Source organism: Lithobates pipiens, unplaced genomic scaffold (genome assembly GCF_037356315.1).
Source record: "Lithobates pipiens isolate NorthernLeopardFrog02 unplaced genomic scaffold, aLitPip1_a1.2 Scaffold_23, whole genome shotgun sequence".
Taxonomy (NCBI): domain Eukaryota; kingdom Metazoa; phylum Chordata; class Amphibia; order Anura; family Ranidae; genus Lithobates; species Lithobates pipiens.
In genome coordinates, this window is record NW_027507785.1 from 186578004 (window position 1) to 186605752 (window position 27749).

Sequence of the window (27749 nt, forward strand, 5' to 3'; positions counted from 1 at the left end):
TAACATCCACCAGCTCCATGATGTCGTCATGGAGAAGTGGAAGAGGACTCCAGTGGCAACCTGTGAAGCTCTGGTGAACTCCATGTCCAAGAAGGTTAAGGCAGTGCTGGAAAATAATGGTGGCCACACAAAATATTGACACTTTGGGCCCAACTTGGACATTTTCACTTAGGGGAGTACTCACATTTGCGGTTTAGACATTAATGGCTATGTGTTGAGTTATTTTGAGGGGACAGCAAATTTACACTGTTATACAAGCTGTACACGCACTACTTTACGTTATAGCAAAGTCTAATTTCTTCAGTGTTGTCACATGAAAAGATATAATAAAATATTTACAAAAATGTGAGGGGCTTACACACTTTTGTGAGATACTATATATATGTCATACCTTTTGTCCTCTACAACATATATACAATATATATATATATATATATATATATATATATATATATATATATATATGTGTATATATATTAGGGATGAGCCGAACACCCCCCTGTTCGGTTCGCACCAGAACCTGCGAACAGACCTAAACTTCGTGTGAACTTTATAACCCTATTAAAGTCTATGGGACTCGAACGTTCACAATCTAAAGTGCTAATTTTAAAGGGTAATATGCAGGTTACTGTCCTAAAAAGTGTTTGGGGACCCGGGTCCTGCCCCAGGGGACATGGATCAATGCAAAAAAAAGTTTTAAAAACGGCCGTTTTTTCCAGGAGCAGTGATGTTAATAATGATTAAAGTGAAACAATAAAAGTGTAATATTCCTTTAAATTTCGTAGCTGGGGGGTATCTATAGTATGCCTGTGAAGGGGCGCATGTTTATGGTGCTTAGAACTGTCCCTGCACAAAGTGTCATTTGTGCAGGAAAAAAAGTCTTTTAAAATCACTTGCGGCTATTGTCGGGTCCCGTAATACAGAGAACACTCAATGAGTGTTCTCTGCATTAGCCGACAATTCATTCATTCATTCATTCATTAAAAAAAAAAAAAAAGCGTGGGGGTTCCCCTAAATTCAATTACCAGGCCCTTCAGGTCTGACATGGATATTAAGGGGAACCCCGTGTCAAATTAAAAAAAAAATTGACGTGGGGGTCCCCCTAAATATCCATAACCAGACCCTTCAGGTCTGATATGGATATTAAGGGGAACCCCGCATCAAATTTTTTAAAAAATTGACGTGGGGTCCCCCTAAATATCCATAACCAGACCCTTCAGGTCTGATATGGATATTAAGGGGAACCCCGCATCAAATTTTTTAAAAAATTGACGTGGGGGTCCCCCTAAATATCCATAACCAGACCCTTCAGGTCTGATATGGATATTAAGGGGAACCCCGCATCAAATTTTTTAAAAAATTGACGTGGGGTCCCCCTAAAAATCCATATCAGACCCTTTATCCGAGCACGCAACCTGGCAGGCCGCAGGAAAAGAGGGGGGACGAGAGAGCGGTCCCCCCTCCCTCCTGAACCGTACCAGGCCACATACCCTCAACATTGGGAGGATGCTTTGGGGGTCTGTGACCCCTCAAAGCACCTTGTCCCCATGTTGATGAGGACAAGGGCCTCATCCTCACAACCCTGGCCGTTGGTTGTGAGGGTCTGCGGGCGGGGGGCTTATCAGAATCTGGAAGCCCCCTTTAACAAGGGAACCCCCAGATCCCGGCCCCCCCCTGTTTGAAATGGTAAGGGGGTACAAAAGTACCCCTACCATTTCACAAAGAAAGTGTCAAAATGGTTAAATAAGACAAACACACTTTTGAAAAATTCCTTTATTAAAAATGAAAAAAACAAAAAAAAAGATTCCAGCGGTGCTAATCCACTCTTGCTATCCAGCGACGGGTCTCCGGGGTCCAGCGATGGATGATCATATCCAGCGACGGGGGATCTCTCAGTCCAGCGCTGTCCATGCATCCTTCTTCTGTCTCCACTCCGGAGACACTGCAGAGAGCCCAGCGCTGACGTTTCTTATATTAGGAGGGCGGGGCCACCTGTCACCTGACCCCGCCCCCTCTGACGCTGGTGAATGGAGCCAGGGGTTCCCCAGTGACGTATGGGTGACCCCGCCCCCTCTGATGTAACGGAAACCTGCGTTACATCAGAGGGGGCAGGGTCACCCACACGTCACTGGGGAACCCCTGGCTTCCCTCTCCAGCATCAGAGGGGCAGGGTCAGGTGATGGGTGGCCCCGCCCTCCTAATATAAGAAACGTCAGCGCTGGAATCTCTGCAGTGTCTCCGGAGTGGAGACAGAAGAAGGATGTATGGACAGCGCTGGACTGAGAGATCCCCCGTCGCTGGATATGATCATCCATCGCTGGACCCCGGAGACCCGTCGCTGGATAGCAAGAGTGTATTAGCACCGCTGGAATCTTTTTTTTGTTTTTTTCATTTTTAATAAAGGAATTTTTCAAAAGTGTGTTTGTCTTATTTAACCATTTTGATACTTTCTTTGTGAAATGGTAGGGGTACTTTTGTACCCCCTTACCATTTCAAACAGGGGGGGGCGGGATCTGGGGGTCCCCTTGTTAAAGGGGGCTTCCAGATTCTGATAAGCCCCCCGCCCGCAGACCCTCACAACCAACGGCCAGGGTTGTGAGGATGAGGCCCTTGTCCTCATCAACATGGGGACAAGGTGCTTTGAGGGGTCACAGACCCCCAAAGCATCCTCCCAATGTTGAGGGTATGTGGCCTGGTACGGTTCAGGAGGGAGGGGGGGCCGCTCTCTCGTCCCCCCTCTTTTCCTGCGGCCTGCCAGGTTGCGTGCTCGGATAAAGGGTCTGATATGGATTTTTAGGGGGACCCCCACGTCAATTTTTTTTTTTATTTGATGCGGGGTTCCCCTTAAAGAGGAGGGCCGGTTATACGAAAAAAAAAAAAAGTCAGCAGCTGCAAACACTGCAGCTGCTGACTTAATCAACACACTCACCTGTCCAGGGCGCCCGCGATGTCGGCCGCCCGAGGCCGACCCGTCCCTCGGCTCTCGGATCCCGGCGCCGCCATTCCTTGTAAGGGAAACAGGCAGTGGAGTCTTACGGCTTCACTGCCCGTTTCCTACTGCACATGCGTGAGTCCCGCAGCTACTGCGCATGCGCGAGTCCCGCAGCACTTTCTGAATGGGACGCGCTGTGTTCTGGAACACACAGTTCCCAGAACACAGCGCGACCCATTACCCAGAAGACGCCGCGACGAAGACAGAAGATTTCTGGTAAGTAAAAAAAAAAATTTTTTTTCATTTTTTTTTTTTTTTATATTTTTTTGTAATTTTTTATATTTTTTTTGTTTTCATGGTGGCCCTCCACTTTAATATCCATATCAGACCTGAAGGGTCTGGTTATGGATATTTAGGGGGACCCCCACGTCAATTTTTTTTTTAATTTGACACGGGGTTCCCCTTAATATCCATGTCAGACCTGAAGGGCCTGGTAATTGAATTTAGGGGAACCCCCACGCTTTTTTTTTTTTTTTTTATCAATGAATGAATGAATTGTCGGCTAATGCAGAGAACACTCATTGAGTGTTCTCTGTATTACGGGACCCGACAATAGCCGCAAGTGATTTTAACCATTTCCCACCCGGCCAATGCATATATACGGCCGGGTGGGAGCCGTCTACTCCTGATAGGACGTTCAGGAACGTCATTCAGGAGTAGCGGGATCGCGCGCGCGCGACCGCGCAGCAGCGCGATCCCGATGTGCTCGTGTCACCCGGACACGGCACATCTCAGATCGGCAGGAGGGCTCTGTGATTGGCCCTCCTGATCACATGACGGCCGTGTCCAATCACGGCCGTCATGTGATGTAAACAAACAGCCGGTTGCTAGGCAATCGGCTCTCCTCTCCTCACACGGAAGTCACCGCTGAGGAGAGGAGAGCAGAACGCTGCAGCCGGCTGATGATCAGTGAGTATGGGCTGCTTTTTACAGCTTTTTACTCACTGATCATCAGTGTAGTGTAAACACACAACACACCACACAGTACAAACACAGTCCCCACATATGTCCCCAAAACACACATGTCCCCAAAACATACATGTCCCCAAATAATAAAAACACATGTCCCTAATAATAAAAACATGTCCCCCACATATGTCCCACTAAAATCACATGTCCCAATGATTATCTGCACACATATGTACGTGATCACCTGCACACATATGTACATGATCATTTGCGTACATATGTCCGTGATCACACAAACCAATTATTATACACTTAACGGAATTTTTTTTACCAAAAACATGTAGCAGAATACATTTTGGCTTAAATTTATGACAAAATTTGATTTTATTGGATTTCTTTTCAAATAGAAAAAAGAAAATATTGTTTTTTTTCCAAATTTCCGCTATTTTTGCGCTTATATCGCAAAAAAAAAAAAAAGTCGTGAATAAATAACACCAAAATAAAGCTCTATTTGTGCGAACAAAATGATAAAAATTTCATTTGGGTACAGTGTAGCATGACCGCGCAATTGTTACTGAAAGCGCTAGAGCGCTGAAAGCTGAAAATTGGGCTGGGAAGGAAGGGGGTGAAAGTGCCCTGTATTGTAGTGGTTAAAAGACTTTTTTTCCTGCACAAATGACACGTTGTGCAGGGACAGTTCTAAGCACCAGAAACATGCGCCCCTTCACAGGCATACTATAGATACCCCCCAGCTACGAAATTTAAAGGAATATTACACTTTTATTGTTTCACTTTAATCATTATTAAACTCACTGCTCCTGAAAAAACAGCCGTTTTTAAAACTTTTTTTTGCATTGATCCATGTCCCCTGGGGCAGGACCCGGGTCCCCAAACACTTTTTAGGACAGTAACCTGCATATTACCCTTTAAAATTAGCACTTTAGATTTCTCCCATAGACTTGTATAGGGTGTTCCAGCTTTTCGAATTTGCTGCGAACAGCCCAAATTGTTCACTGTTCGCTGAACAGGCGAACAGGCAATGTTCGAGTAGAACATGAGTTTGACTCGAACTCGAAGCTCATCCCTAATATATATATATATATATATATATATATATATATATATATATATATATATATATATATATATATATATATATCATATGATCAATTAATATATTAATCTTTTAATTTTTTTTTCAATAGATTACAAGACAATTGAGCAATACTTTGTGCTTGTATTTACTTTAACCTCCTTTTTTTTACACTTTTTCTACTTTTGTATATATTTTTTATACTCTCCTTTGCACACCTTCATACCTTTCGTTTTAATCCATTGCAGCCTCCCCCTTCTTACTTCCACATGATGGGCAGGGTAGGGTTCAGTGGCGTAACTAGAACCTTCAGGGCCCCGATGCAGGAAACCATGGCGGCCCCCCCCCCCCCCGAGGCCCAGTCCCAAGTGGGTGGCTACATATAAAGGAACCAATTTAAAAAACATCAATTACAGCCACTGTGCCCATCAAACGCCACCACTGTACCATCAAATGTCACTACTGTGCCCATCAAACTCTGCCGCTGTGCCCATCAAATGCCACAGCTGTACCCATCAAATGCCACCACTGTGCCCATCAAATGCTACCACTGTGCCCATCAAATGCTGCTACTGTGCCCATCAAATGCTGCCACTGTGAATCCCCACTGCCCGGTTTACTGTCTGCCCGCCACTTACCCTGTCTTGGTGGGGCAGCGGGTAACGGCCATGAGCGGGGTCCTCCATGCAGCTACTGCCATCCTCATCTCCCGTCCCCTCCTCCTGATGGGCGTCCAATAGCTGTGTCTATTGTTTCAGCCAATCAAGTGATGGGTAAAAGACCTGCACATCTGATTGGTGGAGAGGCAGGTCAGTGTTAGGAAAGTGAATATTAATTCACTTTTCTAACACACCTGGGTAGACTGTGAGCGTCAAGCATGGCGCTCGCAGTTCACCTATTTTGAAGCCTATTAGAGCCCATGGCTCTAATCAGGCGCTGCAAAAACACCCCCCACCGCTGTAATTCAGGCACCCGGCACCCCAAAAGGAACCAGACACCTAAATATGGGGGTGGCAGCGGTGGCCATGGATAGATTCATGCTATGCTATGCATGAATCTATCCATTGGTCATAGAGGGGGTGGAACCTGTGCACCCTTTTGGATGCACCGCCACTGATAAACACGTGCACACACACATGCATACATACACATACATACATGCATGCTCTCACACACACATACAAGCATGCTCACACACACTCGCACACACAAGCATGCTCACACACACACACATACATTAATGCTCACACACACATACATGCTCACACACACACACACATACATACAAGCATGCTCACGCACACACATACAAGCATGCTCACACACTCATACATGCATGCTCACACACACACACACATACATGCATGCTCACACACATTCATGCATGCTCACACACATGCATGCTCACACACACACACAAGCATGCTCACACGCACATACAAGCATGCTCACACACACGCACATACAAGCATGCTCACACACACACAAGCATGCTTACACACATGCACATACAAGCATGCTCACACACACATACAAGCATGCTCACACACACATACAAGCATGCTCACACACACATACAAGCATGCTCACACACATACATACAAGCATGCTCACACACACATACAAGCATGCTCACACACACATACAAGCATGCTCACACACATCCATACAAGCATGCTCACACACACACACATACGAGCATGCTCACACACACATACATACAAGCATGTTCACACACACACACACACACACACACACACACACAAGCATGTTCACTCATACAAGCATGCTCACACACATAAAAGCATGTTCACTCATACAAGCATGCTCACACACACACACACATACAAGCATGTTCACTCATACAAGCATGCTCACACACACACATACAAACACAAATACAGTAGATAGGTTTATTAAAAAAAAAACAGCAGACATTTACCTCTTCCTGGCGGGTACTGCACTCTAGGGGGAGACAAAGAGCACACACTGCTTTCACTAAGCCTAATGTGAGGAGCTGCCGCACAGTGCCGATTTCAGTTCGGCTGATGATTGTGAGCTCCTCTCAGCCTTCCCTCCTATCGCAGAAGTACAGGGGGCCCTCGGGCCCCCTGCAGCAAGGGGCCCGGTCGCCATGGCGATCTTGGCGACCCCTATAATTCCGCCACTGGCAGGGTTAACTGTGGCTTGTATGTGGGGGCGTGCATATATTCTCTGGATGTTAGACTACTATTCAGGCTGATAAAGGAGGCATGATGCATCCCCTGAAACGCGTTCTGATTGGCATATGGCTCTCTGACTTCTGACAGCTCCACTGAGTCTCCCACACTGGCTCCTTGTCTCTTTTTGACCCTTGCTCGGGCTTTGCGATCCCAGCTGCTCTGGCTTCACGTGGACTCTCCTGTCACAAACTTTACTTTGAAGCCTAATTTTCAAGATGCTTGTGAGTGCATATTGTTTGTGTTTTATCTGTGTTTAATCAAATGCACTACTGGCAGCTTGGCACCTCTCTTCCTCCCCCTTTCTCTCTCTTTTTCAGTGTTCAGGTTCCCAGCTCCCTTGGAGAGACAGCCTTCCCAGCAAGTCAGTTCAGTTTCCTATTAATTAGTCACAGACTCTTACCTCTGAGAGTTGTTCTTTTAAACTTGTTTCATTACAGCCCCACATTATCCTATCAAATTGGCTCCATCATCCTTTTTTCTTCTCAATAACTGTGAATATTTATGTTTTGTCCTTTATTGCTTTAAAAAACTTCCCATCCAGTCCTATAATAACATTAGTATTGTAATAGTAATACAAGCAATATTTATGTTTGACAACACAATATAAGCCTATGTGAAAAATCTCCTTTCATATTGTGAGTGCTGCCTGTATGCTGGACACAACTACCGGGATTCCCTGCATGCTTTGCAGATTCTCCATTGCAGTTTATTTTGTTTGTTGCCCTGCTGGACCTGATAGTCTCAAACCATGCAGAGCTTATTACTAATGTTCATATAAAGGAACATCTGGATAGCAGTGACAATAACATGATTTCATTGTATGTTAACTATAAGCAACAAACACATACGGGAAATATAAAAACACTTAAAGTAGAGGTCCACCATAAAAAACATTTATGCATTAAAACAGAAACCCCTGTTGCTAGGCAATCTTCCTAACCTGTCTCTTCCTAGAGGGTGCGATTCAGGTGTGAACCGACCCACAAACATCTACCTCCCCTGAAGGTAATGCCTAGGATGTGTGTGACCATCCTAGCCAAACCCAAATCCTCCTCTACAGGGATTTAAGTCCTTCTTGTTTTCCTCTAGCCACTGGGCTGCAACAGCCAGGGAATTGAAAAACAAAGTCTCGCCAAATGCTGTCACCCTTAAACCTGCCGGGTACAATAATGTATATGCGACCTTGTATTTCAAGATTCACTTAATCAAAATTAATTCAGCTCTACGTTTTTGAAGATCTGGCAAAAAGTCAGGATAAAGCGAAACCTTAGCCCCCTTAAACTTATTGTCCCCCATTTCTCTGGCCTTCTGTAGCAGGGTTATGTTGTCGTTGTAGTTGAGAATTTTCATAAGTAGTGGGGTAGTCACTTGGCTGACAGGTTTTTAAAGGGACTCAATGAGCTCTTTCGATGGCAAATAATGCCGTAAAAGAAGTGGCCCCAAAAATTTCCCTAAACCACCCCTCCAAAAAGGCTATAGGATTGGGACCCTCACTACGCTCACTAACATTATTTCTATAACTCTTATTCTCCATCTCATTGAGTTTAGCGGCTTGTATGTTCATTATTTCTTTGAGTCCTTTAATTTCTCGCGTCAATGGGCCCAGGTCATCCTCAGCAGAACTTACTCTTTCTTCTAGATCAGAAGTTCTTTGCACAGTTTTACAGAGCTCTAGCCTCATGGTGAATATTTCCTCCTTAATACATTTTAACTGGGTATTTACGTGAAGAAACATGTTTAAAACACATATCTCTATCATATTTCTAACATAAATTCTGACAACCTCGGATCCCACATTTCCCATCAGGATTTGAATCTTCCTAATGGCAAAATGTGCATTTCAGGATCTGTGCCTTTGACCGTATTCATGAGAGTAAATGAGGGTGCACTCTCTACTTAAACTGGTAACTGGATTTGCATGAATGCTACACAATATGCAGGGTTGAACATTGTACCAAAGCCATATATTGTGCTTGTGTTTTTGATCAGACAACCTTATTAATAGAGATTTTTTATTTATTGTTGACATATTGGTTTGAATGTTGTCTTCATTCATATTGTTACGAAAGTTTTGTTATTTTTTTGTTATTTCAAAATATTGACTATAGTCATTAACATGTTAATTTATTATTTTGTGAGATTACTTATGCATTCTGAGTCATCCCTGCTAGTCCAAGTCACAAAGAGAAATGGAATGAGCTGACTGGACAATATCAACTGGTGTTGCATGCATCCGAAATTAACAAATTGAACAACATTCATTTTGAAATAATTTGTTATGTTATGATTTGGAGATTCTGATGGATCCACCTCCATCCAACCCAAACACAATACGTAGGAATCATCTTATTTCACTTTTATACCTTATAGTATTTATTGCATTGCATTATGTTTCAATTTCATATGTAGAGCATTTTTATAATAATGAAAAATGTCAATGCAAAAAGAATTATCTGATCATCCAAGAGTAAAAGACTACCGCATCACTCTGAATACAATAAATGCATCTATATTAATACATAGATACATATAATATATGTGTGTAATATATATATATATATATATATATATATATATATATATATATATATATATATATATATATATATGTGTATATGGGGTGTGCTGTGCGGCCACGCCCTCCGATGAAGTGATGATGAAACGCGTCAGTGTGTGAACACACAGCCATCCAGTCTGTCGATCAGCTCTCTACTCAACCGGGGTATGCCACTCTGTGTGTAAACCATCTGGTGGTGAGAGTTCTGACTGAACATTATAAGGACTGTTTAAATGTTCTAAATGCCTTTTGAATTAATCTTTTTTTGTAAGTGCATCTTGTAAGAGGGGATGGGGATTTAATTATTAAACTATATTTATGCTATGTGCATGTATTTTTTGTCATGAGTGACATGCAGATGGAAGCACAGATCTTGCAGGTCAAGGAATGATTAAGACAGGCATTTATTTATCTTTTTTCTGGTGAGTATATTACCATAGGGGGATAACACACAAGGTGTGGTGACTGATGACTATTAAGAATATATGTCACTTAGGTCACATATGGAAGGACTGTGTTGATCGTTTCTGATTATACAGATTTATCTGATCCATGGACTTTTGTTTATTTGAATTCTGAAGCACTGCTAAAGCTAGATTTCAATTAGAATATTGCATTTTATATGAATACATATTTATTCTTTATGTTATTAAGTTGAATTAATTTCTTCATTCCCAACTGACTTTGTTTGTTGCCTGCGCACATACAAATTAAACAAATGGTCTCATCCACTGACAAGAGTTCAACTTATAAAAATAATATTTTTTTTAATATTCACACTACGCTCACTAGAATAAAGACTAATATATACAAATCAATTCAGATCATTCATTATGTCTTTATGTTAATTTGGATGCTTCAAACATTAATAAAAGGCCCAAACTATTGCATCATGTAATCCAAATAAAACAAATGAATATGAATGAATTTATTGTTTTCGTTATAATTTATTTGTTGAAATTTGTTAACCACTTGCAGCAAAATCACCTACCTGTATGTCATTTTTCTTCAAGTGGTTGTACCAGGGTGATGCCTGCAGCTACAAGCATCCACCCAGTACTGTTTTTTAGAGCCAATGGTTGGCTTTCTTGTGAGAACAATCAATGTGGGTAAGCATATAAGTCAGGAATTTCAACCGCGCTCCAGACGATGCCACATATGGCGAAACGTACGTAGGATGGTCTTGACGTGCTTGACGCAAATCACGTGACATTTGGGCGTTCGCTTTGCCGGCCGGCTTTTCTTAACGCTGATTTGACCTTTATGTTTGTGAGTATGTTTTTTATTATGGAATAAAAGATTTTGGTTTACGGTTTTACGCTATGGGAGTCTTTGCTTGCCTTTTATGAATGGTCCAACCACGTGAAAACGAGGTGATGTCCCTGTGTGATGACCCCTAAGATTTCTGATATCAAATGCCTTTCTGATTCTGGGATTTGGTAAGCACGCATTTTTACCATTTATCAGCACGGTGTTGGTGAAGGAAATTCTCTCTCTTGCACCCGCATAGGATTTCTTGAGAAGAAACACTTATGATTATTGGACTGTTATGCCCACGATTACATCTTGATGAAGAACTGTTTTCTTATATATAATTTTTGAGCACTCTATTCATAATATTTCTGATTGTTCACAAAAATTATGTGCACTTTACCACTGTATGCTTATGATTACGTCTTTATGAGGAACTGTTGCTTATATATAATTTTTGAGCACTTTATATATATTTTTTTTTGTACACTTGATTATTGTATGAGTTATAGAGTATATTTTTATTATTCACTTAGTTGGGTTTTTGTATTATAATTTTTGACTAGTTATAGTGTATACATATTATTCTGTTATAGGTTTTAGATATATATTTTTAGATTTTTGTAATTGTGAGCGCGGTTGAAATTCCTGACTTATATGCTTTATAGGTGTGTATCACATCGTATCAATCGCAGCCTTTAGATATTTAGACTGATTGTTGAGAGATTTCTTTAGCGCAGTATTTTTTTCCCAAATGTGGCTAAGCAGCTCCCCAAAAATGATCACAAGCAGTGGGAGGGGACGTCCCCCCTCCTGCTGCACGGGCGCTCCCATCCCACTAGGAGGCCCGAATGACCAGCTGCCACATCCACCAGCTTTGAATCGGCTTTGGTTGGGTACCGGATCTAGAAACCTTCTTACTGGAGCCTTAATGGCACCAGATTTTTAAAAATGTCTGTATTCAAAACAGCAAAACTTGGATTTTTTTTTTGTACTTGAAAACTTTATTGATATAAGATCTCAAAAGTACATAGGTCAGATAAAAGTGGGGAGCTCAGTCAGCATGCAGTGCCCTCCACTTATCCAGAGGGCACTGGCTAGGCATGTACTTGATGCAGCAGCCATCAGGAACAAGACGCTTCTCAGCCACCATGCTCTCTAAGTCTTCAGCATTGAACTTTGTGAATCCCCACTTTTTGGAAATGTGAATCTTCTGGCGGCCAGGGAACTTGAACTTGGCTCTGTGCAGAGCTTCAATCACATGCTCCTTGTTTTGGGTCTTGGTGGGGATGGACATAATGACCTGTCCAATGTGAACTCTGGCCATTGTGCCCTGAGGTTTCCCAAAAGCACCACGCATTCCAGTCTGGAGCCTATCAGCCCCAGCGCAGGATAACATTTTGTTAATGCGGATGACATGGAACGGGTGGAGACGCACTCTGATGTGGAAGCCATCCTTGCCGCAACTCTTCACCATGTACTAGTTGGCACAGATACGGCAGCTTCAAGAGCTTCAGATGACAGCTGCTCATACTCATCAGAGACCATGTGACCACATAGTGGGAATTCGTCCACCTTGGCCTTCTTACGACCCAAGTCAAAAATTCAGATTTTGGGATCTAGGACACCCCTACAGAAGCGGGACTTTGGGTAGGACTTGTTTTTGCAGTATCTGTAACAGCGAGCGGGTCTGCGGCCCATGATGGTACCTCGCCGACAGCAAAGAGGAAGCAAAACTTGGATTTTTAATGCTTTTAAGTGCAAAGGAAGGATTTAGGGTCTTATAGACCCTAGATCCCTCCGAAAAAATACCTGACACGTGACTATTGCTGTCACAAGGGATGTTTACATTTCTTGCGACAGTAATAAAAGTGATAAAAAATTTTTTTATGGGAAAGTGTAAAAATAGAAAAAATAACATAAATAAGAATATTTTAACTGCTTCAGTCCCAAAATATTTTACCCCTTTCCTGACCAGAGCACTTTTTGCGATCTTGCACTGTGTCAATTTAACTGACAATTGTGCGGTCATGCGATGTTGCACCCAAACAAAATTGATGTCCTTTTTTTTCCCCACAAATAGAGCTTTCTTTTGGTGATATTTGATCACTTCTGCGTTTTTTTTATTTTTTGCGCTATAAACAAAAAAAGAGCAACAATTTTGAAAAAAGCAATATTTTATACTTTTTGCTATAATAAATATCCCCCAAAATATATAAAAAAAATGTTTTCCTCAGTTTAGGCTGATATGTATTCTTCTACATATTTTTGGTTAAAAAAAAATGTAATTAGCTTATATTGATTGCTTTGCGCAAAAGTTATAGCATCTACAAAATAGGAGATAGTTTTATGGCATTTTTATTATTATTTTTTCTTTATTAGTAATGGCAGCGATCTGCAATTTTTATTGTGACTGAAACATTATGGTGGACACATCGGACACTTTTGACACTATTTTGGGACCATTGTCATTTATACAACAATCAGTGCTATAAAAATGCACTGATTACTGTGTAAATGACACTGACAGGGAAAGGGTTAAACACTAGGGGGCGATCAAGGGGTTAAGTGTGTCCTAGAGAGTGATTCTAACTGTGGGGGGGTGGGCTACCACAGACATGACAGAGATGACTGCTCCAGGGAAAAGTGATTTCTGTCATGTCACTAGGCAGAATGAGGAAATGCCTTGTTTACAAGGGCATCTCCCGATTCTGTGGCTCCGTGACACAATCACCGGGAGATCAGACATTGAGCCCACTAGCCCTGCCAATTAAAGTGGACATACAGGTAGGTCCATTTGCCCACTGCTGTCATTGTGCCAACGTATATCGATGCACAGTAGTCGGCAAGTGGTTAAAGTGCCCCATCCCTTCATGCCCATTTGCCAAAGTAAACGCATACATAAGTCACACCCACAAATGTAAGCAGTGTTCAAACCACACATGTGAGGTATCACTATGATTGTTAAAGCGAGAGCAATAATTTTAGCACTCTGTAACTCTAAACGGGTTAAGAGTGGTCTATGGAGGCCATTCTACGAGTGTGTGAAACTTCAAAGCATTACATGTTAGGTATCTTTTAATTGGTGTAACATCACCTTTCACATTATACTAATATAGGGCTAACTTTATTGTTTAGTTATTTTTTAATTCATTGAAGTGTATTTTTTCCCCAAAAATTGGGTTTTAAAGACTGCAGAGCAAATACAGGGTGACATAAAATATTGCAACGGCTGCCATTTTATTCTCTAGGTTCTCTGCTAAAAAATGATATACAATGTTTGGGGGGTCAAAGTAATTTTGTAGCAAAAAATACTTAATAATTAACTTGTAAGTAACACATTTAAGAACTAGGCCTGGTCTTCAAGTGGTTAATATTGTGATTTGTGATTTGGAAATTCAGATGCATGTGAATCTCCAAATCTTGCAAATTGCATCTAAATTTCGATTTGCAACTAAACGAATCGCACGTGTCTACAAACTACCACATATCTTATTTCTCCTGCTATATTACATATCTGCAGTTCCAACTAATCAGTGGCAAGTTTGACATCCCTGAAAACGATGCTTTTTTTTTCTTGCATTTGATTTCTTGAATTTTCTATTCTGCTTGTTGCAATTACCCGTGTGACTATATGTGGATTACTATTAATGCGATATTAACCTTTTATGTCCTGTATTTGAAGTGAATGATCCATCTAATGCTTTATTCTGCTTGCTGTAATTGCTAATATGTCTTTATGTAGACTGCTGTGAATTATGCACATAATGAGACGTCTTATGTGATTAAATGTAGATCGATGTGAACTATGTACATTATCAGACATCCGTTTGATGCCCTTTTCTGCTTTCTGAATTTACTAATGTGATTATATGTTGATCACTCAGAACCATCCACTTTATGAGACAAAAGACATGAGTCAGTGCCATTAACTTTATATCTCATGCACATTATGTGAATGGTCCATCTTAATGGTCCTCATGGAGGTATAACATGCTTAATTCAATGTTTGACTAATAAAGATGTGGGTACTGACATATATACAGCCTACACTGGCAGAATCATATCACTTTACAGACTAGAAAGCTCCATGTTATAGGGATCCTGCATAGCTGTGTCGTATATGGTTAAAACAAGTCTTCTGGTAAGCTTCACGTGTTTTCTTTTGAGATGTACATTAGGAGTGACAGTTATTGCATTAACTGTTTTTTGTTATCTTTGATTTATATTTTTCTTACATCATGGGTTGTTTTTTAAAAATAAAAATATTAATCTATGGTTTCTATGTTTATTTATTATGTATTTGTTTTGTATAAACGAGTAATGAGGAGTACTATGTAACCGCTTAGTTATTCATGTTGGTATAGCATATATCTGGGGTCTGTTTAATCTAAAGGGGGCTTACAAATTATGATATGTACTTCCCCCACATTCAGTGGGCCAGAGGTGTGGAGAAAAGACCCTTGTCTTCATTAACATAAAGACAATATGCTTTACCAGCAAAATTCCTGTGATAATAATGTATCAGGCTGGCTGCTCAGCATGGGACATGGAAGCAAGTGGAGATCACTGAAGTAGTGGTCTCTTCTTCAGTGATTTCAAGCTTCCAGGGGTATCGATCAGAGAAAGTATATACATAGTTACAGCAGTCCCAGCTGCAACAATATAACTATGTAAAAATATACCATGCTCGGAATTCATCTTTAGGGAAATATACGTGAAAGGGAGTAGTTTGGCCAAACATATCAAACATTTGGATACAGAATCCAAACCCCTATGAAGTCAATGGAAGATGAGTCTCTCAAATCAATCTTGTCCATTTTTGAGGCTAATAGACAAGAGATTGATTAAAAAAAAAAAAAAAAAAAAAAAAGGGCATAGAGGACTGGGTACTAGGCACCAAAGCAAAAAAGCAAGCAAAAAAAAAAAATTGCATGGAGAATTGAAATTAATAATGCCTAAAGTGCAACATCAAAAAAGGAACCATTCATGTAAAAACCCTGTAAAAAGCCTGCCTTTCAAGAGATGCAAGTCTACCATGTAAACAAAGTAGTGTAGCAAGAGTGAATGTTACAAAGAGAAAGACAAGAAAGACATTTCCCTGCAAGCTTCCTTTATTTTGTAAATAATGCAAAAATACATACCATACCCTCATTTTTTTTCTTTTTTATATGTCACTTTTTCTAATATATATATATATATATATATATATATATATATATATATATATAAACAACATATTATGGTTTTCCCCCAGAATCTGGACCAGACCAAATCTCTCTGGTTTTAATACAAGGGGATAGTGATGAAGTGACAACACTGGACACGGCCATATTTGGTTAGTGATGTCACCACCACTCCATCCCTTTGCAGCCATCTAAGTGAAAGGGGTCTGTGATGTCAATAGCTTTTAAGGAGTTACCAACCATTGACAACAGGAAGCTGTCATCATAACAGCTGATGCTCAACTACCCAACTGAACATTAAGTTTGTCCTTGAAAAGCAGAGAGCATGTCTTTCCTGGCATTGTCTAAAGTAACTAGCTGACCTTAACTTTTCAAAGTTCTTATGGTCATTGGATGGGAGGGGATGGGCTTCCCATTTCAACATATAGCACCATTCCTCCAAACCACTTTATTAACAGCAACTCCCTGCCACTATTGTCATAATTTCTCTCTGCTGAGATTGCACTACTATATTTTATCTGGTGTTATACATTTCAGATACTTCCGCATCTCATCTTTGATAATGCAGTTGTCCAGGCTGTGAAACAAGTTGGATGTGGGGTTCCTAAGAAAGTGACAGCACAAGCATGTGAAGTTCCTGTCTACATCAGGAGCAATATATAGCTCCCCTAGTGCCTAAATGGTGCTTTTTTATTGTGAGTGTTTGTTCCATAAGGAGAAAGTAACATGGTGCCTTAGGGCCAGTGTCGGCTTCAAGAAAAACATTTAGGGAAGAATCTGGGTGCTTTAAAAGGGATACAGAGAAGAGCCATTCAGTTTGTCAAAAATGGTTTGTGTGTGCTTAAATCCCTTACGGCAAAAGTTTGCAAGCCCTAAAAAGCATTGGACTCCTTTCTTGTCAGTGGAAGCAGGCCATTCCAGAACCATTGAGACTTTCTTAGGATCCATGTTGATACACCCAGTGGTAATGATCAGGCTAAGAAGCCTATACTTTTTGGGCTTGAACAGTAAATAGAAAGATGGCGCAAAATCAGAATGTCATCTATGTAGACCTCCATGAAAATGTCATGAAATCCCTAAAGATGTCATTGACAAAATGTTGAAAAGGTGTTGGCACATTGCAAAGCACAAAGGGCATTCAAGATGCCCAAAAGTTATAGTTAAGTTTTGCGTAAATTCAACTTAGTGAATATCTTGGTGAACTGGAGATTTTGGAAGATCCAATGGGAGATGGATAGTGTTTTTAATAGTGACCTTGTTAAGAGATTGGTAATAAATGCAAGGTGCTGTTCTTTTCACCAAAGAAGATTCCTGCTGGAGAGATGGATGAGCAGACAACCCCCTTTTTAAATTTGTAATTAATGTATTCCCTAGGTATCACTTGTTCTGGTTCCCTTGCAATGTGATAGGTCTATTTGATTTAACGGAGTTGAGATTTCTATGGCAGACCTTACAAAAATCTGAGTTTAACTGTAATTTCCTGAAATAACATATTCTCAACCCATGGCTTGAATAACTGTAAATTGATGGACCTCAGACATCTTTCCCCTGGCCAAGAAAACTAGGTAGGTATGCACGCTACTGACTTTGTCTATCTATGCAGTAACCATTGAACCCTTACTCACAATCCTATAACAACAACTGGGTATTCAGGGCCTGGGTCTGGACACTCATAACAACACTGCTGGATGTTATGCTGACAGCATGTTCCTGTATCTAGCAGACAGAAACCTTCCCTACTACTAGCATTAGATATTATTAATTGATTCAGTGAGTTTCCAGGCATATCTTTAAATTGGCCTGTGCCTCAAATTTAGCATCTAGACTCTTTCCCACTTAAAGCGGGATTCCACCCTAAAGTGGAACCTCCGCTGATCGGATCCCTCCCCCCTCCGGTGTCACAATTGACACCTTTCAGGGGGGAGGGGGGTGGAGATACCTGTCAAAGACAGGTATTTTCACCCACTTCCGGGCATAGACTCCCGTGGGAGTCTACGCCATTTCCTGCCCTGCCACGCTGTCTGCTGGGACACACACGGGTCCCAGTGACAGCGCGGAGATTTCCTATTGCGCGGCGCGGCTCGGGCATGCGCAGTAGGGAACCGGGAAGTGAAGCCGATTCGCTTCACTTCCTGATTCCCTCACCTAGAATGGTGACTACAGCAGCCGAGAGCCGAGCGATCGATTGGCCTCGGCTGCCGGCATCGCTGGAACCCGGGACAGGTGAGTGTCCATTTATTAAAAGTCAGCAGCTGTAGTATTTATAGCTGCTGGCTTTTAATATTTTTTTTTTTGGTGGAATCCCTCTTTAAGAATGAAGCTTCCAAACATTCACTAGGGGGCAAGCACTATTAAATATTTAGGGATCTTGGTCTCAAAAGGTATTACAAATAATTTGATACTCAATGTAGACCTTTGCTAGCACTTATCAAAACAAAAATACAGGTATGGTCAATATTGCCCAAGTCATTGGGGGGATAATGGGTCATGCAAATTTTATTAAGATGATCCTTCTACTGAAAATTGTGTATAACCTATGGCACTCCCTACCCACATACCCCTCAAATTATTCAAATTTATGGAATCCCTCTCTAAACTTTTCGTATAAGGGCAAGGACAGACATAATGGGATTGATCAATTCTTAAAAAACTTAATTTATATTAAATTGCTTTACAGTTATCATTTGACACACTTCCCCATAAACGTTTACTGTACAAAATAAGATCCATTGGCATGGACCATATGGTGAGTACATGGATTGAAAAATGGCTACAAGGGTGAGTTCAGAGGGTGGTGATAAATGGGGAGTACTCAGAATGGTCAGAGGTGGGTAGCGGGGTCCCCCAGGGATCTGTGCTGGGATCAATCCTATTTATTTTGTTCATAAACATCCTGGAGGATGGTATAAACAGTTCAGTCTTTGTATTTGCGGATGATACTAAGCTAAGCAGGGCAATAATTCTCCACAGGATGTGGAAACCTTGCAAAAAGATCTGAACAAATGAATGGGGTGGACAACTACATGGCAAATCAGGTTTAATGTAGAAAAATTTAAAATAATGCATTTGGGTGGCAAAAATGAATGCACTCAATACATGGGGGGGAATCAATGATGGAATAGGACCTTGGGGTCCTAGTAGATGATAGGCTTAGCAATGGCATGCAATGCCAAGCTGCTGTTAACAAAGCAAACAGAATATTGGCATACATTAAAAGGGGATAAACTCCAGAGATCAAATTATAATTCTTCCACTCTACAAGACTCTGGTCTGGCTGCACCTACAGTATGCTGTCCAGTTATGGGCACCATTCCTCAGAAAGGATATACTGGAAATGGATTGAGTACAAAGAAGGGCAACTAAGCTAATAAAGGGTCTGGAGGATATTAGTTATGAGGAAAGGTTGCAAGCACTGAACTTATTCTCTCTGGAGAAGAGACGCTTGAGAGGGGATATGATTTCAATTTATAAATACCGTACTGGTGACCCCACTCATTAAAATTAGAAGAAAAGAGGTTTAACCTTAAACTACATAGAGGGCTCTTTACTGTAAGAGCGGCAAGGATGTGGAATTCCCTTCCACAGGCGGTGATCTCAGCACGGAGCATTGATAGTTTCAAAAAACTGTTAGATAAGCACCTGAACGACCGCAACATATAGGGATATACAATGTAATACTGACATATAATCACACAGATAGGTTGGACTTGATGGACATTTTTCAACCTCACCTACTATGTAACTATATAATGGTTCTTTCACTTAATTGAAAACAGAGTTTTACCTTCCCATCCACATGCTCATCAATTATATTCATCTGGGTATGCTGCTCAAACACAGATATGTAAAATAACCAGCACTCTCCCTCATAAACCAATTTTTGCAATCTTTACAGATTTAGCCCCATCTAAATGAATTTCCACTCTGTATCAACAGTTAGCTCTCCCAAAACTACAAGCACCTGGATTCCTTTAAAAAAAAAAAATAGGAAATAGATCAGCACAGAAGGATGATACATGGGACAAAGCCCAATTTACCAACAAATGTGTTTCTTTTAGACCGGGTTCACATATGTGCGACCGCAGTTCACAGCATGGGGTCCAGTGCATCCCTGTTCACTGGTTCAGGTGCAATTCACATCCAAAGTTTTGCCTGAATTTGCACCTGAACCAGACCCAAAGATGCACAGGACCCTTCTGCAATCCGACCGCTGCTGCTTCAGACCTGTGTGAGCAGGCTCCAATGAGAGACAATCACACTTGCCTGTCATGCGAGTTGGATGTGTGGGGAAACCCACACCAAATTTGCATATGTGAACCCAGCCTTAAAGGGGTTGCAAAGGTTAATTTTTTTTTCTTTTTTAAATAACAAACATGTTATACTTACCTCCTGTGTGCAAAGGTTTTGCAGAGCGGCCCCGATCCTCCTCTTCTGGGGTCCCCCAGTGGTGCTCCTGACTCCTCTCCACATCAAGTACCTCCGCCATGGGGCCACTCATGCGTGCGTGCTCCCGAGTTCTGCTGCTGCGTACAACAGGACTAGGCCCCGTCCCTGGCTCCAATGTCATTGGATTTTATTGACAATAGCGGGAGCCATTGGCTATTGCTATCAATCTATCCAATATGGACCCAAGACTGGAGCTGCTGGGCATGTGCTCATTGCTGGAAAGATCGGGTTCAGGTAAGTAAAAGGGGGCTATGGGGGGCAGCTGCACTACAGAAGGTTTTTCAACTTAATGCATAGAATGCATTAGGGGAAAACCTTGAGGGTTTACAAACCATTTAAGGCCTCATATAAACAATACTAATGTATACATACATTTTCTTACTCCACTTCATATCTCCAAATACAAAACCCATTGTAACATATTTGTCCTAGATGACAACAGGTCCCAGGTACCTTCTTCTATCTGTCATGGGCTTTCCCGGTACTACATTAATACTGTAAACAAATCATAGAGATCTTATACAATTAAATGCATTCCCCACTAGGACTAGACCCCAAGTTATGCTTATTTGGCAATATTGTCAATCTTAGCATTGAGCGATTATTGAAAGATGTCTAGACTTGATATTTTGTTCATGGCTAAAAAACTGATATCCAAATCCTAGATGCAGGTCCTGACTCCTACACTGGCACATTGAATGAAAACTGTCAATGATACTCAGGAAGGTGATATAAGGACACAGAGGTTCACACATCTTTCTTCCCTCTCTACTTGTACCTCTGAATTTCAGAACATTTTGTTTAGTTACTTAACTTTGGCATGGAATAATATACTGTACATGGATTATGAGGTTGACACATCCTCAGCAGAAAAAAAAAAGTTTAATCTCATCTTTATATGGCAAAGACCTTTAGTAACTATACACAGTGCCTTCATGAAAAAAATCATATGCAGACCTGGATGTTCTGAAGTTCACTGTTTGAATTAATCGATGTTATGTTTTTTTTCCCCGTACTTTGAAGTTCCAGTGTAATGAACATAGGTGTACTTTATAACCTGGTCTGGCTTCATATACTTATGTATCTGTTTATGTAATACAGATCTTTCTTCTCATATAACTGCTTCCTTCAGTAGAAATGTCCTCCTTGAAGGGCATTAAAAAAAATAACACCTTGCAAAATGTAAAAGTTACATCTAATAAGAAAACACTATACTAAAAAACAACATCTAGATTTGCATCCCATAGCTAAACCTTTCTTCATTACTTTTTAATGTTTCGATTTCAAATCAAAATCATGGGACTTGACATTGACTGACTGGTTCAATTTATCAATATAATCAATCAGTTTCATTTGCTGTCTGTCATATTGTTGCTAAGCGACTACAACACATGCCAAAAAAAGCTCAAAATGAATGTTCACCATATCAGTGCCTTCTTAACCTTTGGTTTTCTAGGTTAAATAAAAGACAACTGTAGCAGATTAAGTGAAGGGGCCACATGGGTTGGCACATGAGTAAAACTGGTTAATTTGATTGGGAATGGGAGTATAGGGTGGGCAGACCTGTTAACTATCATGTTCTGTCTGCCAGCAATAAATTGAGACAGACTTTGCATAGCAACAACTTTTCAGTTGGCTATATGAACAACAAATCAGGCACCAGGATTCACTGACCAATTACCTGCAATATTCTCTTAAAACAGCAGCATCTGAATAGTTTAACCATGTGGCAGCGGCTCACAGTAAATATACTGCGAGCAGGCATCAGGTTCAGGCACAATGATGTACCTGTATGTCGGGCCTTTCCACTGGGTTCAGACACAGCATGAATTTGGCAGCAGATCTCAGCCAATGATTTTGGCTGAAATCAGCTGATTGACTGTATCCAATCACACACAGAGTTCTGTGTTTACAAACATGCAGAACTCTGTGAGTTTGAGCAGTGATCTGGCAGTTTTTTCTCCCTGAAAACCCAGGAGAAACAACAGCCAGATAGTAAAGTAAAAACAGCACATATTACGCACATTGTTGGGCACACAGTTAACCCCTTAATTTCCTCTATATATTAACCCCTTCCCAGCCAGTGTCATTAGTACAGTGTCAGTGTACAGTATTATTACTGCACTTTAACCACTTGACCACTGGGCACTTAAACACCCTTAATAACCAGACCAATTTTCAGCTTTTGGTGCTCTCACATTTTGAATGACAATTACTCAGTCATGCAACACTGGACCTATATGAAATTTTTGTCCTATTTTTCTCACAAATAGAGCTTTCTTTTGGTGGTATTTAATCACCTCTCAGTTTTTTATTTTTTGTGCTATAAAAGAAAAAAGACCGAAAATTCTGCGAAAAAATGAATTTTTCATCGTTTCTGTTATAAAATTTAACAGATTAGTAATTTTTTCTTCATAAATTTTGGCCAAAATTTATACTACTACATATCTTTGGTAAAAATAAGTACAAATTGGTGGATATTATTTGGTCTTTGTGAAAGTTATAGAGTCCACAAGCTATGGTGCCAATATCTGAAAATTGATCACACCTGAAGGACTGACGGCCTATTTCAATTCTTGAGAAACTAACATGCCAGAAAAGTACTAATACCCCCCAAATGACCCCTTTTTGGAAAGAAGACATTCCAATGCATTTAGTAAGAGGCATGATGAGTTTTTCCCACAATTCTTTGCAATATCAAGATTTTTTTTTCCTTTTTTTTTCACAAAATTGTCATATTATCAGGTTATTTCTCACACACAGAATATGCATACCACAAATTACACCCCAAAACACATTCTGCTATTACTCCCGAGTACGGCGATACCACATGTGTGAGACTTTTACACAGTGTGGCCACATACAGAGGCCCAACATGCAGGGAGCGCCATCAGACATTCTGGAGCACCCAGGACAATTCTGACATTTCTCTCCTACATGTAAAAATCATCATTTATTTGCTAGAAAATTACAGAGAACCCCAAAACATTATATTTTTTTTTTTAGCAAAGACTCTGGAGAATACAATGGTGGTCGTTGCAAATTTTTATCTCACACGGTATTTGCGCAGCAATTTTTCGAACGCGTTTTTTTGGGGGAAAAACAGTTTTGTGCTTAAAAAAACAAAACAAAAAAAAACAGTAAAGTTAGCCCAATTTTTGCATAAAGTGAAAGATGAAGTTATGCTGAGTAAATAGATATTGAACATGTCCCTCTTCAAAATTGCACATGCCCGTGGAATGGCGCCAAACGTCGTTACTTAAAAAATCCCCATAGGTGACGCTTTAATTTTTTTTTACTGGTTACATGTTTTGAATTGCAGAGGAGGTCTAGGGCTAGAATTATTGCTCTCGCTCTAACGTTCGCGGCGATACCTCGCATGTGTGGTTTGAACACCGTTTTCATATGTGGGCGGGGCTTACGTATGTGTTCGCTTCTGCATGTGAGCACATGGGGACAGGGGCGCTTTAAAAAAAATTATTGTTCATTTTACTTTATTTATTTTAGTTTGACATTTTTTTCCCCAAAAATAAATTTTTGATCACTTTTATTCCTATTACAAGGAATGTAAACATCCCTTGTAATAGGAATATGGGGTGACAGGTCCTTTTTACAGTGAAATCTGGGGGTCAATATGACCCCACATCTCACCTCTAGGCTGGGAAGCCTGAAATAAAAAAAAAGATTCTGGCTTTGATCGTACTGGCGAGTTGGTAGAAGCACCGGAGGGCGGTGAGGGGTGGGGGGGCGTCTATGGCTGGGTATTGCAGGGTATCACCGAGTATGGCTGGGTATCTCCGAGTATGGCTGGGTATGGCAATTTATGGCAGGGTATTGCAGGGTATTGGCGGGTATTGGCGTGGTATTGCAGAGTATTGGGGGTATTGCAGAGTATTGGGGGGTACTGCAGAGTATTGGGGGGTACTGCAGAGTAATGGCAGGGTACTGCAGAGTAATGGCAGGGTACTGCAGAGTAATGGGGGGTACTGCAGAGTAATGGCAGGGTATTGCAGAGTAATGGGGGGTACTGCAGAGTAATGGCAGGGTACTGCAGAGTATTGCAGGGTATTGCAGAGTATTGGCAGGGAATTGAGGGGTTAAATTCGGTGAGCAGTGATGTGGGCACTGCAGATGCAACCCACAGCGCTGCTAACACCGATCTCTTTCCCCTCCGCTGTACCGATCGGTACAGAGAGGGGGAGGGAGGAACCGGCGTCATAACATGACGCCGGTTTGTTTACAAGTGATCACTCCGTCATTTAAAGGAGCGATCACGTGGTAAACGGCCGCGACGAGCGGCCGTTTACCGTGATCCGTGATGCGCCGGGTCCACTGGACCCGGCAGTCACGGATGATCTCGTGTGCGCGCCCCAGGGGGCGCGCGAGAGCAGAATTCTGAGAGGCCGTTAATTAACGGCCTCTCAGAGTTAAACAACCGCCCTGAAGCCGTTAATTGGCAATGGGCGGTTGTTAAGTGATTAACTTAGCCAAAAGGCCAAGAAGCAATGTACAGTATTACTGATCACTGTGATTGTGTAGCTTGCGATGTCAGTGTCAGTTAGTGACCTTCCCCATGTTGTGAAACAGTAAAAGGCGCAACAATAGTGCAATCACAAACAGGCTGAGTAATAATGAAGTGAATAAATAATAAATTAAATTAACACATATAAAAGATAATTGTCAAACATTACTATAAGACATGAATCATTAATCTTCTATATGTGCTCCAAACACTGTGCAGTGCTAAAGTGCAAATGCTTCAAATAAAGTGCTTCACCCAAAGTGGTATATCAAAACGCATATCAAAACGCTCACTAGATTGCATCGGCCACCAAGTGACCACGTATAGACATGTGCAATCATTTTTGTAACAAATCGAAATTTGGCCTAATTTTGCATCTTTCGGACATGCATCAATTCAACATGATTCAGTGGTTCGTTAAAAATCGAATGAAACAAAAGGTCAACTCAAAGTAAATCTTATAGTCCAATCAGCTGATTGATTCTGTGCTGGAGGTTGGATTACTGGCAAAGTGTATTCCTGAGAACTGAGTGAGAATTTCAACTAATACAAAATAAATTATAGCAGATATAAATAATGAATTTGGCATGATTCTAGATTCAGTGTAACGAATATCGACACTCTACCAATAATAACGAATTATCCCAATACGAATTAACGAATCATAACAAATATAACAGAATGAAATTATGGATTTTACGAATGACAACGAACCGAAACTGAACAACATTTTCAGTTGTGCACAAGTCTAATGGTGGATATACATGTTACTCCTTAATATAACCAGCTCACATCCAATTCATCCAAATCATCTGTAAACAGTGGCTCCACATAAAACACCAAAGAAAGGCTTGGATAGTATAATAACGTCTTTTTAATAGCTTTAAATAACACTTAGGCCGCGTACACACGCAGGGACTGTTCGCCCAACTTTGTCCGTCAAACAGTTTCGGCAAACAGTCCGCTCAAAATTAGCATGGACGGACATGGCCACACACGACGAACGAACAGTTTGCTGAAACCGTGCGCGATGACGTGAACGGCACGTACGACGGGACGAAAAATACGACGTCCTATACACTGCATTATAACTTTCGGCGTGTAAATCCTTTCTGAGCATGCGCGGAACTTAGTTTGACGAACAAGCCTACACACGAGCGGACTGTTCGCTGAAACAAGGTTTCAGCGGGCAGTTTTTTGGAAATTCCGAAAAACCTTGTTCGTCAAACTGTCCGCTGAAACTGTCCGCTGAAAGCCCACACACGAGCGGACTGTCCGCCCAAACACTGTTCAGCGGACAAAGTTGGGCGAACAGTCCGCCCGTGTGTACGCGGCCTTACAGATCCAGTTCGTTTGGTGTAAGGTACAGCAAAAATGAGATGCAATTGTAAAGAGGAATATATCCTTTTTCAAAATTGTCTGTCTTTTTTGGTAATATAATAAAAGATTAAAACCAGTGGTGATCAAATACCACTAAAAGAAAGTTCTATTTGTGAGGAAAAAAAATATTGAAATATCCCTTGCATACAGTGTTGCATGGCCATGTAATTGCCAGTTAAAGTAGCACAGTGCTGAATAACAAAAAATGCCCTGGTAATGAAGGGAGTAAAACCTTCTGGAGATCAAGTGGTTAAAGCTGGCTAGCTCCTGTGGTAATTTATTGTCAGGGCTGGGTTCAGCCCTTCCTTCTCTGAGCTGGCCGCTCAGCTGTCGGCTAGTTGCCAGCTCCTATCTCTCCAAAGTTACCCAGCTGTTGATGATATCCTACTCGTCAGTCCTGCCTACTTAAGCCGTCCAGCCCAGAGGATCTCTACCTTTGCCTTAGTCAACGTCACAGTAACTATCTCCTGTGATTCTGTTTAAGACATTCCTTCTGGCTCCAGATCCTGCTTGCTGTTCCACTACATTGATCCCTGACTTCTGGCTTGGCTGACTATCCGTTCCGCTTACTGAACTTTGGCTATGTTTTGACTACGTTTGTTCTTTTTACTTTTATCAAACAAGTGTGATTTAACTGTACTTCCGTCTCGGCCTGATTTCATGATTTCTGACAGTAGGCAAAGGACATGAAAGGCCCTCTTTTGATTAGCTCCATGCTGAGGTTCACTCCTGGTCACCACAATGCAGTGAGACATGCTTCCAGAAGGTAGCCAAGGTCCTGGCCTCCTCTCCACTCTCCTCCCTGCCAGAGGAGTACCGTGATTTTAGCAATGTCCTTGGCAAAGGTCAAGCCTGTAGTTTGACTCCACACCGGCCGTATGATTATGCAATTGACATTCAACCTGGTGCCTTACCCCCCCCCCCCCATGGCCGGGTTTACCCTTTGTCAGTCTTGGAGGATAAGGCCATGGAGGAGTATGTTGCAAATGCCCTTTCTCAAGGTTTCATCCACAAATCCTCATCTCCTGCTGGTGCTGGTTTCTTCTTTGTGAAGAAGAAGAGTGGTAAGAACTGAGACCTTGTACCCTGGATACCAGGTCATTACAGACTACACTGTCTCGTCTGCTTTAAGTTACCTATTACCATGTTACATTATAAAATTCCTACTGAAGTTATCAAAACTCTGTAACG

The 27749-nt window shown here is 41.3% G+C and overlaps 1 protein-coding gene and 1 pseudogene across 2 annotated transcripts in view; both read right to left on the bottom strand.

The window, feature by feature from the left end:
* The window catches only part of KCNT2 (potassium sodium-activated channel subfamily T member 2), a 1477061-nt gene that overhangs the window by 205718 nt on the left and 1243594 nt on the right, over window positions 1–27749 (bottom strand). The gene's annotated exons all lie outside the window — the stretch shown is intronic.
* On the bottom strand, window positions 12012–12725 carry LOC143927010 (large ribosomal subunit protein uL16-like; annotated as a pseudogene).